The 15,462-nt window shown below is 53.5% G+C and overlaps 1 pseudogene; it reads left to right on the top strand.

The window, feature by feature from the left end:
* The first annotated feature begins 700 nt into the window (after positions 1-700).
* Positions 701-8,878, top strand: LOC121497805 (annotated as a pseudogene).
* The last annotated feature ends 6,584 nt before the right edge of the window (positions 8,879-15,462 follow it).

Raw genomic sequence — 15,462 nt, 5'->3', positions numbered from 1 at the left:
CCTAGAATGTGTTGGCCCTTTGCTAAACTCTTTGCAGGTGTCATCACATTTCATCCTCACGGCCACCCTGTGACATAGATGTGGCTGTCACCCCCATCTTGCAAGTGATGAACCTGATGTTCTAGAGGGGAGGTCACCTGCCCAGAATCTTAGAGCGTGTAAGAAGCTTCGCTAGAGGGACGCCTGGGTGGCTCAGTGGTTGAGCATCTGCCTTCGGGTCAGGGCGTGATCCTGGGTCTGGGGATCAAGTCCCGCATCAAGTTCACCAGCAAGGGGCTTGCTTCTCCTCTGCCTGTGTCTCTGCCTCTCTCTCTGTGTCTCTCATGAATAAACAGATAAAATCTTAAAAAAAAAGAAGAAGAAGAAGAAGAAGAAGAAGAAGAAGAAGAAGAAGAAGAAGCTGCACTAGAAATTGGTTCTACCCCAATTGATCTGGGGTGGGAGTGGGCGGGGTCTCTATAAAAGCCATGGACTTTACCATCTTGTTTGGAATCACAGATCTCCGCCTCTACCCCCCACTCCCCACCCCACCCACCCTCTTACAGGTGGAATTCATGAGGCTTCTAGAGGTTATGGGGTTAGCGCCCTGACCTCCTCAAATCCAGGCTCTTCCTGTGGTCCCTTCCTGGATTTTTAAGGCTACATGGCTTGGGGGAGATGGGGTGGGGAGTAGGGTCATGGGCTTCTGCTGGGAGGAGGGATGGGGAGGTCTCAGCAAGATGAATGTGGGGCAGAGCTAGCAGAGAAGTCGGGCACAGGCAGGTTGCTGCTGGCAGGGGAGGCTCTGGGTCAGAGCACAGGTGTGCAAGCAGAAGCAACAGCTGACATCCCAGAGGGGGTGCAGCTTCAGCCTGGGAAGGTCGGCGGGCAAACTGGTGAGACCTCAGAAGGCCACAGAGAGAGGGAGAGTGGGGAGAGGTTAAGGGACAGGATATGCCCGGACACCAAGTGACGTAGGCAGCCACCTTTCCATTCAGAGAAGCTTCCAGTGAGGCATTGAAATCTCTGGTGGAGAGTGGAGACACAGCACCAGGAGAGATCAGCTCACAGTCTGAGGAGGTGGGAACCGGCTCCTAATTGATGTCTGAGGTCCTGGTTCGCTCCCACGTCCCCTCCAGGTTTGCTGAATCATCTGAAGACCTTCGGGCCCCACGGTTCTCCATCTGTGAGGTGGGAAAGGCAGATGACAGGGTTTCCAGGGTCCCTCTACTCTGACCCTTGCTGATGCTCACTTATAACAGGAGTCTGACTTCACTACATGGTCAGTCGTGTGGGTGACCTAGGAGGGCTCGTTCTCTGGGCCTGGGAGGCTGAGGCTGAGCAGGCAGGGTGGCTGAGGTTTTGGGGGACAGCCCCTGAGCTCTAGGCTGAGCTTCGATCTCCCTATAGGAATTTACTGGAAGCCCAGGATACCATAGATCCTAGTCCCCTGTGCTGTGCCTGAAGAAGCAGGTTGTGATGGACACCAGGTGAGTCCGGGTGTGGGGTGGAAGCTGTGGGTGCGGTCCTAACTGCTGAAGCAGGCAGACAGACTGGCTGCAGGCTGCCCTCACTTCGGCCTCAGGGATGTGTGGCCAACAGTGGGTCTACTCCAGTGGCTGGCTGCTCTCGGGAGCTCAGGTGCCAGTCCTAGCTCTGCCAGTGACCACTTGGTGACCTTGGGCAAGTCTCTTCCCTTCTCTGAGCCTCTCGTCTCTCTGTGTAAAATGAAATGTCTCCTAGGCCCTAATTCTAAGTCTTATAATCTGAAGATCGTGGGCTCCTTGCTTGTCCATTCTGTGCCTCTGTTTCCTCACATGTGAATGGGGCTGTGGGTGTGAAGGAGCCTGGGAAAGGATGCCAACCCTCTATTCCATATGCATGGTGTGTGCATCTTGCTTGGTCTTCCACTATGTCTCTGAAGCAGGCTGGGCCAGGCCAGTGGCCCATTCTGCAGATGGGAAAATTTGCTAGGGCTCCATGGAGCTCTCTGAGGGAATGGGAGGGCCGAAGACTGGCTGGCCCAGGGAACTCTGGACCCCGGGGCTCGCAGGGAGCTGGGAGACGGGAGGAGGCCAGATCCTTAGAGCAAAACCTTTCCAGGACGCTGGGACTGTGCCTGCCGGAGGGATCTGTTGGGGTGTCCGGGTTGAGCATCCCCTGTGGGAACCTGAAAGAGAGTCAAGGACCCCTTGGAAGCATGTGTCCAGAGGCGCTCATCGCCCTGGGGCCTGGGGAAACTGCCTGAAGTTTCTGATTCAGTACGAAGGAGAGGGAGGGAGGGGCAGGGGTGGAAGGGAGCACAGAGCAGAGGGTCAGTCTCAGTCCCTACTTTGATGGAAAAGAAATAAGACTTTCTGTTTCGTGGTTTTTTATAGGTCCATTTATTAGGTCTTATTCCAAGGCTCGATTCTGCTGGGGCTCACAGAATAGTTTCTCTGTCCCCTTCTCATACCTCCCGTCACCACATGGAATTTAACTCAGTGCCAGGCTAGGTGGTTGAGGATTTGGCACCGTCTTGCCCCCGCTCTGATCTACAAAGATTGTTGTTGCCCTCACATCTCCCTGATTAAAGAGTTAGAAGACCTGGGGTCGAATCCTGCCTTTGCCACGTACTCGCTGTTGACCTTCTGAGCCTCTGCTGCCCCATCTATAAAATGGGAAGAGCACTAGTACTGACCACGCAGAGTCATTGTGAGGACTAAGTGAGGCACCCACCACCCAGGCTCCCCGCCCTCTTCCTCGGCCCTGGCAGGACCACCAAGACTCCTTCATGGTTGCCGACCTGGGCGTGCTGCCAGCTGCCATCGGGCCTTCCCCCGGGCCCCGCCACGGTCTTACCCTTCTACGCGGTGAAGTGCAACAGCAGTGCCTGGGTGCTGCACGTCCTGGCCTCCCTGGGCACCGGCTTCAACTGTGCCAGCCAGGTAAGCCTGCACCTGCTGCTGGTGGGGGGACAGGAGGTCAGCAGTTGGGGATCTTGGGGTGGCGTCTGCAGTACCTAGGACAGTGGCCACCACAGGAATTACTTGATTCTGAAGGAAGAAATGAATGAACTATGAGGGGGCCACGTGGCTGGGGCAAGCAAGGGGAGGTGGTGAGTGGAGGGGCACAGGCTTTGGGCCTGTGCAGGCCCTGTTTCTGTCCCAGCACAGGCATTTTATGCAAATCGAATACATTAAATGCTTCCTCTTTAAAATGGGGCCAACTCTGCTTTCTTGAATCCTAAAAGCCTAAGTGGCACAGATGTGCCCAGTGCAGCGCCAGGTGCAGAGGGGATTTCAGTCAAGAGCAGCCCCTTGTGCTCATGCCCTGAGTTTCTGTCCCCAGAGAGTACAGGTGGGCAGCAAGGCAGCCCCTGACTGTGTCATCCATGCCAGCTGGAGCTGGAGCAGGTGCGGGGCCTGGGCGCAGCCCCTTCGCACATCATCTATGCCAACCCCTGCAAGCCTGTCTCCCACATCCATATGCTGCCCGCCACGGGGTGTGGCTCCTGACCTTTGACAATGAGGGGGAGCTGACCAAGGTGGCCCAGCATCACCTCGAGGCCAGGTGAGGCCAGGTGAGGCCTGACAGGCAGATGGAAACAGTTGGATCAAGGACAGCAAACCTGGGGCCTCTGCCAGTGGAGTTGGGCCTCTGCAACCAGGTGAAGGCAGTCCCATGAGGTGACTTGGGAGAGGTCCAAGGAGCAAAGTACAAGAATTTGGGCCCACTGGGCCCAATGCCTCCCCTGGTGCATATTTGTGGGGAAGGAATACTGCTTACGTCTGCATGGACCCTGGGCACAACCTGGCATTGGGAGGTCTCGGGTCAGGCGAACTCATGGAAAAAGCACTCCCATCGGAGTCAGGGAGGCCAGTGCTCATGTTTCAGATTCATGTGCACAGGCTGTGTGGCCTTGGGAAAGTTATTTAACATCTCTGATCTTGTAACATGGAGGCTTACCGAAAGTGTGTGTATAATTTCATCACGTTCCTGCTTTTTCTCGCCTGGGCAGAGGTCTCTAAGTGATGAGTGTTTTTGTTCCTTGAGACTCAGTGGCTGGAGAGTCCAGAGAAACTAGGCAGGGGCTGGTGGGAAGGTGGGGAGAGATTGGGGGGCAGGCTGGGCCTTGGGGGCTCATGTGTCAAAGAACCCCTGACATCTTTCACAGCCTCTCCTAGGCTGGTCCTCTGGCTCTGGACCCAGGACAATGAGAGCATCCTCCCCCTGAGTGCCAAGTTTGGGGCTCCCCTGGACATATGTGAACATCTGTTCGGGTTGGCCAGGGACCTGGGGCTGGCTGTGGTTGGAACAAGGTAAGAGCACTGGCTTTCCCTGCCTGGGAAGCAGGGGTCCCGGTTTTCCCTGTCAGTCTCCAGTCTTTGCCCCTCTGGGCCTCAAGATGCTCCATTTGTCCTCAGCAAAGGAGCTGGGTGTTATCTGGGACCAGAGCAGGGTGATCAAGGTACCCGCCTTGGGTGAAAAATTTGAGGAGATGCCAAAAAGCTTAGTACTCCAGATAAATCACATTTTAATACAGTATTTTAAAAATATCAAAATTAGGGACACCTGGGTGGCTCAGCGGTTGGGCGTCTCCCTTCAGCTCAGGGCGTGATCCTGGAGTCCCAGGATCAAGTCCCACATGGGGCTCCCTGTGGGGAGCCTGCTTCTCCCTCTGTCTGTGTCTCTGCCTCTCTCTGTATTTCTCATGAATAAATAAATAAAATCTTTTAAAAAATATATCAAAATTAATGCAAAAATTCATGATAAGGAAAATATCAGAATTTTAAATAAAGACAGGATTGAGAGGTGCCTGGGTGGCTGAGTTGGTTAAGCGTCTGCCTTCGGCCCTGGGGCGGGGTCCCAGGGTCCTGGGATCAAGCTGTACATCGGGCTCCCTGCTGTGAGGGAGCCTGCTTCTCCCTCTCCCTCTGCCTGCTGCTCCTCCTGCTTGTGCTCTCTGTCAAATGAATGAATAAAATCTTTTTTAAAAAGGACACTTCCGGGGATCCCTGGGTGGCGCAGCGGTTTAGCGCCTGTCTTTGGCCCAGGGCGCGATCCTGGAGACCCGGGATCGAATCCCACGTCGGGCTCCCGGTGCATGGAGCCTGTCTCTCTCTCTCTCTCTCTCTCTCTGTGACTATCATAAATAAATTTAAAAAAAATTTTTTAAAAAAGGACACTTCCTTGCCTTTTTAAGAAAAAAGAAAAAGACAGGATTGAAATTCCTGTTTTTTCCTTTTGCCTCAGGATCCAATTACTGTTACCAATTTTGACTTTATTTAAAATCTCTGTGTTTAGTTTCTTGTGGATGTTTTTGCATCAATTTTGCTTCTTGAAAATATCGCATTAGGGGCACCTGCGTCGCTCAGTGGTTGAGTGTCTGCCTTTGGCTCAGGGCATGATCCCAGGATCCTGGGATCGAGTCCTGCATCAGGTTCCCCGCGGGAACCCTGCTTCTCCCTCTGCCTGTGTCTCTGCCTCTCTCTCTGTGTCTCTCATGAATAAATAAACAAAATATTTTCAAAAGGAAAGAAAGGAAGGAAGAAAAAAGAAAGAAAAAATGGCATTAAATATTATTTATCCTGGAGGCTTAGTGTTTCGGCCCCCACTTACATTCTGCACCTGAGCTGAGGGCCTCACTTGCCTCCTGCTCCCTTGCCTTGATTGGTTCCTCGGCTGCCTGCTTGCGGGGGCTCTGGGATTTGGGGTTCTGATCACGTGCCCTCTAAGGAGAAGAGGAGTGATGGGGGCACTGGGAGAGGGCAGCTGAGAGCAGTGACTCGCACAACCGTCAACACCCTAACTCAAGGCCTGTCACATGCAGTGTGTGCATCTCTGGGGACAGCCACGTGTACATCCAGGGATGCGTGGTTCTGTGGGCCGAGGCAGTCACATGTGTCTCAGTGTGTGTACTCATGCTGGTCTCCACAATTTACCCGTGTTGGCACTTCTGAATGTCCCCCTTCCTCCTAACCCTTGTGTTTCCATGTGTGTTTCTCCACGTGTCATTGACCTACATCCAGCTTCCACGTGGGCTCGCACTGCCAGGCAGCGCACAGCTTCATGCAGGCCATCGCTGACTGCCAGCATGTGTTGGAGATGGGCCGCACCTTTGGGCCGACGTGACCCCCTGGACATCGGAGGGGGCTTCCCGGAGAGGAGGGCTCAGAACTGAAGTTTGAGGAGGTCAGGGGGTGGACGGCGTGTGCGTGCTTGTCTATAGGGGAGGCTCTTGTAGCCGAGTCACGTGTACGCCTGGAGCTGGGATTTGTCTTTGTGGGGAGGTCTTCGACTCTAGGCACATGGCCTGTGTGCACGTACGTGCATGTGCGTGTCCCTGGCTCCATGTCTTTCTTTAGACATGGTAGTCGCTATACCCAACTAAGCTGCAGTCAGGTCGAAAGTTCACTATGCTCCGCATCCAGGGAACATCCCATCTTTGCTGACCATGTATTGATTTCAGTGGCTCCGAATTCATACAACTCAGGGTGCTACGACCTGTACGCTGGCTGTGTGTCCTTGGAAAAGTTATTTCCCCTCTCTGGGCCATGGTTTCTGTGTCCTCCCTAGTAAAGTGGGGACGAGAACACCTCCCCATAGTGCTGTTATGGGAATGAAGGGGGATGATGCAGGGAAAGCCCCCACATAGGGACTGGTCATGTTAGGATCAGGATCTGTCCCTGCAGATGGCGAGAATGATCGATGCTGCCCTGGCCCAGGACTTCCCGGAGGGGAGTGGTGTTGAGATCATTGCGGAGCCTGGACGCTTCTACGTGGCATCTGTGTGCATGGCTGCTGTCAATACCATTGCCAAGAAGGCTGTGCTGGAGGCTGGTGTGTGGGTCAGCCCTGGGTGGGGACGGCCCTGTCCACACGTCCCCAGGCCCTGGGGAAGAGGTTAGACGAGGGTCTGGGCTCCACGCCCGGTGGCTAATTAGTGAGAAACATGCTGTGAATTGGGTGTAAGGACGAACCTGTTCGTATCACTATTGTGTTGTTCTCAAATAGCCCGGGAGGTAGAAAACCAAGACAGTCTTTACTGAGCAGCCATGAATTTATATTGTGTTATGGAGGCAAAGCCACAGAATATAGCTCATGGGGTCACAGACACCGCTGTGCCGCCCATGCGCATTTGAAATCTTCCAGCCGGTGCTTTCTAACATGTGCAGATTCTTATAACGAAAAATATACTGAATAAATACAAATTCTTGCAACAAATATAGGAAAGCAATTCGTTGTGTCTTGGCCTGAAGGTCAAAAGTGACATCTACGGGGTAATGGGAACCTTTTGACAATTGGGGCCAACTGTCATGGGAGACTTATTTGATGGTCTGCTATTTTTGAAGCAGGCGTGGGGTGGGGTGACAGTTCCCACAGAGTGAACTAACCAGAACTCAGTTTCATGCCGAGATGAAGAGTATGGATAGATATCACCACTCTAATCTGTGGCTTTGTGATAACTGACAGTATAAATATTTATAAATCCCATTAATCCTCTCCCTTATCCTTGTGACACATGCTGGTCCACAGCTTTTAATCCCAAAGGCGCTTGTGTCAACTGATTTCATTTCCTCACAAAGCGTCTTGTTAAAGAATATGGTGATATGCAGCCCATGATTTTAGCCATCGGTTAACAGAAGTCCAAGTTATAAGTATTTGGGGCTTATTATTTTTATTTCCACTATAATAAGAGCTGCTAATAATTAAGTATCTATTTTGTGTGAAATACATATTTTGTCTCATTTCTGCTCAACAGTTCTGCGGGGAGGGATAGTTTTGGGTCATTCCTGTTACAGGTGGAAATACTGAGGCTCGGGGAGAGGAAGAGATTTGTCTATGTGGCACGGCTCGTTAGGGATGCAGCGGGACCCCTGTCTGCCTGGCTGAAACGCTGTGCACTTGCTGAGCTCTCCGCCTCGAGGATGTCATGGCTAAGTGGCTTAGGACACCTGGGGCTGGGGTTGTGGAGACAGGATCAGTAATGGCAGCTGGGAGAAAGGGAAGGAGATGCAGAGACTGACACCGGGAGAAGATGGTGAGGAGAAGACCCAGAGGAGGAGAAAAAATCAATATTCAGAAAGATGTGAGCATCTAAGTGGTAGCTGGAATGTCCCCAATGTTCACGGAGATCACTGTACAATTCTGAGTTTAGATTCAAGAAAGCAATATTCTGTGGACAGGCTAAGTAGTTGTGGAGAAACTGGCTTGGTAGTAGTAGGTCATATCCGAAGGATCTCGGGGGCACAGGTGACTTCAGCTCCACATGCACCAGGAGTGTGATGGGGGCAATGAGAAGGTCATCAGGTGCTTCCTTCAGCAACATCAGTCGAGGTGGAGTATTTAGGGGAGGGAAGCGAGAATCATGCTCCGACTCTTATCTGAGTCGGGCACTGTTTTTAAACGTTTCCAAGGTTTGTTTTAATCAGGGAACATGCAGACATGGAAACACTGTCCCGAAGGAAGAAGTTTTTACTCACATTGCCCTAGAAAGGGGGGACCTGGAGTGTGCCGCAGGGCCACAGGGGAAGCAGCTGGGTGGGGTGGGAACAGAAGGAGCAAGCAGAAAGCCAGGCTGAGAGGCTCCAGTGCAGGTTTCATGGACAGGAATGGGTGAGGCAGGTGAGCTGGCTCAGCAGGGGACAGAAGGAAGCCAGAGGACAGGCCCCAGCCTTGCATGGGGTCAGGAAGACTCCTGGAGCAGAGAACAGGGGTTCTCTACCCCTGGGCAGCAGATTGGGGCCCCTTCCAAGGGTTCTGCACTCAGGCATTGAGAGCCAGTGGTGAGATTGGCCACACACACCTCTCGCCACTCCCAGGAGGCCACCAGAAGCTGGTGTTCAACCTCAAGGGCTACTACGGCATCTTCTGCATCTTCCTCAGGGAGCCTGTCCCCAAGATGCCATCCTGGTGAAGGTAAGGGGGCCCTGTGCGACTTTGGCCCTCCTAGACTCTGAGGCCACTGCGTCCAGCGCCCAGTCCAAGAGAGGCAGGGATCTCTGTGGCCAGGTGGGGAGGTGAAGGAGCCCAGACGCTCCGTCTAACCTCTTCCCCGGGGCCTGGGGATGTGTGGACAGGGCCATCCTCACCCAGGGCTGACCCACACACCAGCCTCCAGCACAGCCTTCTTGGCAATGGTATTGACAGCAGCCATGCACACAGATGCCACGTAGAAGCGTCCAGGCTCCACGATGATCTCAACACCGCTCCCCTCCAGGAAGTCCTGGGCCAGGGCAGCATCGATCATTCTCGCCATCTGTAGGGACAGATCCTGATCCTAACATGACCGGTCCCTATGTGGGGGCTTTCCCTGCATCATCCCCCTTCATTCCCATAACAGCACTGTAGGGAGGTGTTCTCGTCCCCACTTTACTAGGGAGGACACAGAAACCATGGCCCAGAGAGGGGAAATAACTTTTCCAAGGACACACAGCCAGCGTACAGGTCGTAGCACCCTGAGATGTATGAATTCGGAGCCACAGAAATCAATACATGGTCACCAAAGATGGGATGTTCCCTGGATGCGGAGCATAGTGAACTTTCGGCCTGACTGCAGCTTAGTTGGGTATAGCGACTACCATGTCTAAAGAAAGACATGGAGCCAGGGACACGCACATGCACGTACGTGCACACAGGCCACGTGCCTAGAGTCGAAGACCTCCCCACAAAGACAAATCCCAGCTCCAGGCGTACACGTGACTCGGCTACAAGAGCCTCCCCTATAGACAAGCACGCACACGCCGTCCACCCCCTGACCTCCTCAAACTTAGGTTCCGAGCAAGCCCTCTCTCTCCTCTCCGGGAAGCCCCCTCGATGTCCAGGGCGTCATGTCGCACCCGAAGATGTGGCCCATCTCCAACACACACCAGCAGTTTTCTCCCAGAGTGGGCCTGAAGTCTAGGTTAGCTCCTCAGGCAGCCGCCCCCACCCCAGCTGCCACCTCCAGACCCAGGTCAGGGAGGGCTGAGAACCTTGTGCCCTGGTGGCAGGTGGCCCCAATGGCTGTGGCCTGGGTGTGAGGCAACCTGCACTGCCCGGGACCTTGAGATCTTCTTTCCCCTCCTTTCGTTCAGTTAGTGACTCCTGTGCTGCCCCAGGAAGCTCTGCGTGAGCTATGGGCACCCGCACTAATGTGAGAGCACTGGCTTTGGAGTGACCCCAGGCTCTTCCACATACCGGCAGGGGTGTCAGTGCCTTGGTTTCCCCTTGGATATTAGTGTCCCCCTCATGGGATTGTTGAGAGGAGTAAGTCCAGTAATGCAAATCCTCAATCAATGTCAGTTCATGTCCAGGGCCCTGCCCCTGGCTGCCCCTGGTCCCAAGCTTGACCCCCTCAGAGACCACCCTCTCCCCCACCTCCTGCCCCATGGTTGGAGTGTCTTCAGGGAGCAGGCAAAACCTTGGACACACAGCTAATGGGCCAGCCTTGTGGGTGCCTCGGACCCGGCCTCAGCCTTACAGACCCCCAGGCTGGGAGGTTGGACGGACAAGGTGTGAATACAGCCAACTCCAAGGTTTGTTTTTTTTTTTTTTAATTTTTATGTATTTATGATAGTCACAGAGAGATAGAGAGAGAGGCAGAGACACAGGCAGAGGGAGAAGCAGGCTCCATGCATGAGGAGCCCGACGTGGGATTCGATCCCGGGTCTCCAGGATCACGCCCTGGGCCAAAAGCAGGCGCCAAACCACTGCGCCACCCAGGGATCCCTACAGCCAACTCCAAAATAGTGTGGACACTACTATGTGTCCTCCAGGCACACTGACACTTTAAAAACGGTATTTCCAGAGTTCTGAGCTCAAAAAGAAAATGAGTCCTATAGAGAAGGAGGTTGGCAGAGGTGAGAGTGGGGACATGTCAGGATGACTAGCTGCATTCCTTCAGCCAGTGAAGGCCCAGAGGCCAAAGCCACCCACCTCCTGTGTCCTTTTTAAGTTTTTCCTGCTGTGATGTTCTCTGATCCCCAGCCTTGACAATGGTCCTCCTGTCCACCAGAGTCCACCCCATCGATCTTGCTGCTGCCTCTTCAGCTCTACCGATGCCAGAGGACTCTCCCAGCATCCCTAGGCTAAGGAGAACTATCCCCCAGCTATGTGAGAATGGATAGGCCCCGGATGCTACCCTAGGAAGCCAGTGGCCTCAGACATTCTTCAGCCTCTTCCCAATTCATCTCCTCCCAGTGCCTGAAGATTGGGGGGTGGAATTATCCACCCCAACCACCCCACCCCCCAGAAGTGTCTGGAAGCACAAACGTAAGTGGGCTTTAGGGAAAATATAAAGTTTTATTCAGATGCAAGAAATGTTGGTGTGTTTGTGTTTTGCCCTCTGATGCTGTAATTGTGGTTATCCACGCATTCATCCCTCCCTCCCTCCATCCATCCACCTGCCCATGTACCCATCCACCCATCTATCCATTTACTCAGCAGAAATCTGAAGGCCCAGTGTGTGCCTGGCCCTGCTCTAGGCACAGGTAACACACAATGAAAATCCAGGCTTGTGGAGCTTACCTTCCAGTTGGGAAAAGAGACAGCCTTAGCCAAGCACATAAGTATATAACAAGGTACATGCTGTGAGGAAAAATAAAGCAGAGCCAGAGGATAGTGAATAAAGGATGATGTGTTATTTGAGGCAGAAGGATCAAGGGGCGCCAGTCCGAGAGGGGGCATAGGAGCAGATACCTAAGGGCAGAGAGCGAGAGGCCGTGTGGTAGCTGGGTCAGAGCCCCATGCATTGCAAACTGCAAGTCCAATGCCAGGGACGGAGACAGTTTTTTAAAAAGGCAAGAAGATGCATGTGGGTGAGCAGAGTAAGTGAGGGGAGGTGACGGGAGGAGGCAGGAGGAAGGCTGGTGGTTGACTTGTCAGGCCTCATGGTTAAGGCAGGGCTTTGGCTTTGCTGTGAGCTGGAGGGAAGGCCCCTGAGGGTTTGAGCAAGTCCATGCAGTGGGAATGCAGAGAGAATCTGGGGAGGCTCCTGCCAGTTTGCAGGAAATGATGGGTGGTCACAGTGTTGGTGGGAAGTGGCCAGTTCAGGACAGGGTGGATGGGTTGAGTCAAAAGGATTTGCGGAGGAGCCAGCTGGGGGGTCCCTGAGGCAAGGAGAGGAGTCAAGGGCGACTCCAGGGCTTTTGGCTGGAGCCACTGGTACATGAACAGGAGCGCTGGGGAGGAGAAGCAGGTTAGGAGGGGTTAAAACCCAGAGCTCAGCTTTGACAAGTCAGGCTGGAACAGTCTAGTCAACCTCCAAATGGAGTCACGCACAAGCATCTGGTCTCAGGGCCAGGGCTCAGGACAGGAGATCCCAACGTGAGTAGCGTCCGCATCGGGTAGACTTGACCTCCCTGAGGCCAACCAGGAAGTGAGCGTAGCCAGAGAAGACAAGAACACTTCCAAAGACAGAGGCCCAACTGTCTGATACCGCCCAGAGGTGGCTGAGGTGGGGGCCGAGGGTGGCCTTGGGAAGAGATCCCTGGTGATCTTAACCAGAGGCTTTCAGTGCAGGAGAGGAGAGAGGTTGGTGGAAGTGGCATCCCGAGAGGACCGGTGGAGAGGGTGGGGGTGGGCCCCGCTTCCAGGGAGGTGTGCTGGTCCCGGCAGCTGGCGACATGGAAGGGTGGCTGGAAGAGGGCAGGTCGGGTGGGAGGTTTATCTTAAGATGAGAGCTATTACAGCTTGTTTGTAGGCTGGGGTGGGGGTGCTCCCTAGCGGGGAAGAGAATTAAGATGCAGAAGAGAGGAGACGGTTGCAAGAGCCCACCCTTGGGTGGGTGGCAGGGTTAGAAAGTGGAGTTCTCTTCTGTCGGGTTCTCTTTTCTCAGTGACAAAAGAAACAAGGTCAGGGCTGAGAGGGAGCGGGCAGGAGGGCGCCTTGGTGTTTCCAGGAAGGGGCAGAGATGGGAAAGTCACAAGAGCGGGAGATCTGATGGGCCAGCGCAACGGGGTCAGGTCACCAGCACAGGGGCCCACCCAAGGTTTGTGGGGGTCAATCTCGAGCAAGGCTGGCCATCTGGTGTGTTTCGTCTTCAGCCGTGTTCAGCCGAACAGGTGCACACGCAGAGATCGGTGGGCTGGAGTGCGAGGTGCTAGCAGGAGTCTCCGCGGGTCCAGGCTCCAGCTACGGCTGGCCACCCCAAAGCCCCTGCGGTCCTCGAAGCCCTCTCGTGACCCCACATACTGTCCTTCCACAGCCATATCTGCTGGGGACTCAGAACGATCCCCGGGAGCTCACAATGATGCCCACTTTAGAGAAGCCAGCCAACCAGGGGCACCCAGGGGTAAGAGGCAGAGCTGGGATTTTTTTTTTAAGATTTATTTATTTATTTATGATATATATAGAGAGAGGCAGAGACATAGGAGGAAGGAGAAGCAGGCTCCATGCTGGGAGCCCGACATGGGACTCGATCCTGGGACTCCAGGATCGGGCCCTGGGCCAAAGGCAGGCGCTAAACCGCTGAGCCACCCAGGGATCCCCTGGGATTTTTTTTTAATAAAGATTTTATTTATTTATTCATGAGAGACCTACAGAGAGAGGCGGAGACATAGGCAGAGGGAGAAATAGGCTTCCTGCGGGGAGCCCGATGCAGGACTTGATCCCAGGACCCCAGGGTCACGACCTGAGCCAAAGGCAGCTGCTCAACCACTGAGCCACCCAGGCGTCCCAGAGCTGGGATTTGAATTCACAGGCCTATCGGTGTTCTCCCTTCAGGACAGCAGGGGCGTGCACGCTGTGTTTGAGAAAGTCTTGCATCCCAGAGGGTGACAATAAGCCAGCTTGGCCTTCGGGGGAATTGAGCCTCAGGTGCTCTCAGGTGCCTTGGGAGGGCCAGACTTTGTCACGTTCAGCTGCAGTGACTTGCTGCCACCCACTGGCCACTGGCGGTGTTGCACCCAGACGGACCGTGCGGGATTTGCTTAGCCAACTCTCAGCCTCGTTGAAAGGCTCTGGGAGGAGGGGTGGTGTGCACACGTCCCCCACCCGCCCCCAACTTTGACAAATGAGAAGACAGAGGTCAAGAGAGGTGAGTTTAAAATTCCATCTGCACTTGCGTACACTATCTTCATTCATGAAGCATTCATGGAACACCTCCTCTGTGCCAGACACCGTTTTAGGCCCTGGGATCCAGCAGGAAAGAAGGCAGAAGAGAACACCACTCTTGTAAAGCTGCCGTATGCGGGCTGGGCGGGGTGGGGGTGGGGGGCAGATATTAAACAAGTAAACAAACCAGTTGAGTAAAGGTGATGCTCTGGGGCTGTGAAAGAATTAAAAGAGGGAGTGGCTGGAAAGGATGGTTAGGAGTTGACCTCTGAGGAGAAACCCGATGGCTGAGAGGGTCAGGAAAGACCCTCCAAGATGAGAAAACAGCAATGCAAAGGCCCTGAGGCTCTGCAAGGTGGAACCCAGTGACACCGCAGCCCCCGAGATGTGCAGGGGTCAGAGCAGAACATTGTCAGGAGGGTCACGCCATTGATCTGCTCTCGGTGAATCCACAGCCTCTCTCAGCCCCACCTTACTCACACAGCTGACCACTCTGTCCTTGAAGCTCCGCCTCTCTTGGCTTGTGTGACACCAACCTCCAGGGGCAGGAAAAGCTAGTTGGATTCTCCCGTGATGATTAAAGCTTAACATTCAACATGGAGAAGTCTCTGATTTGAAGGAGCTCACTGACTTGTCCAAAGTTAGAGCAGGAAATACTGGCATGTGGAGTCAAAGGTCAAAATGGACATTTCTGGGACCTGGGACAGGTACATGCAGGAGAGGTAACTGGTAGAGGTGTATTCAGATTTGCTTGTGGCTGCTGCCGGGTTATAAATATAGTTTGTGATACTGTCTGTGGCTAACGGTGAGCCACGCTTGCAAATGTGTTAAATGGTTAAGTTTTTAAACGTGTTTAAAATGAATATATATATATTTTTTTATGATAGTCACACAGAGAGAGAGAGAGAGGCAGAGACACAGGCAGAGGGAGAAGCAGGCTCCATGCACTGGGAGCCCGACGTGGGATTCGATCCCGGGTCCCCAGGATCACGCCCTGGGCCAAAGGCAGGCGCTAAACCGCTGCGCCACCCAGGGATCCCTAAAATGAATATTTTAAAGTTTGTATACACAGTGTAAGCCTGCCTTCTTCAATTCCTATGGGTGGTGTTCCAGGAAATAATACATTTTTGGAAGCCAGGTAAGTCCCTAAAGTGGCAATTTCAACATGTTACTTGAACACTAAGCCAATCATGTTAGCTAGCATTCTGCAGTGTTTTCTCCTATTTGCTGTAGGCTACAGCTGTTTGTCAAGCAAAATACTTCATCATTTATAAAAAGGAAAGTTGGGATGCCTGGGTGGCTCAGTGGTTGAGCATCTGCCTTTGGCTCAGGGTATGATCCTGGGGTCCCAGGATTGAGTCCCACATCGGGCTCCCTGCAGGGAGACTGCTTTTCCCTCTGCCTGTGTCTCTGACTCTCTCTCTCTCTCTGTGTCTCTTATTAATAAATAAATAAAATCTTTTTAAA

Source organism: Vulpes lagopus, chromosome 8 (genome assembly GCF_018345385.1).
Source record: "Vulpes lagopus strain Blue_001 chromosome 8, ASM1834538v1, whole genome shotgun sequence".
NCBI lineage: Eukaryota > Metazoa > Chordata > Mammalia > Carnivora > Canidae > Vulpes > Vulpes lagopus.
The sequence above is the reverse complement of the archived record's forward strand: the minus strand, read 5'-3'. Positions and strand labels throughout refer to the sequence as shown.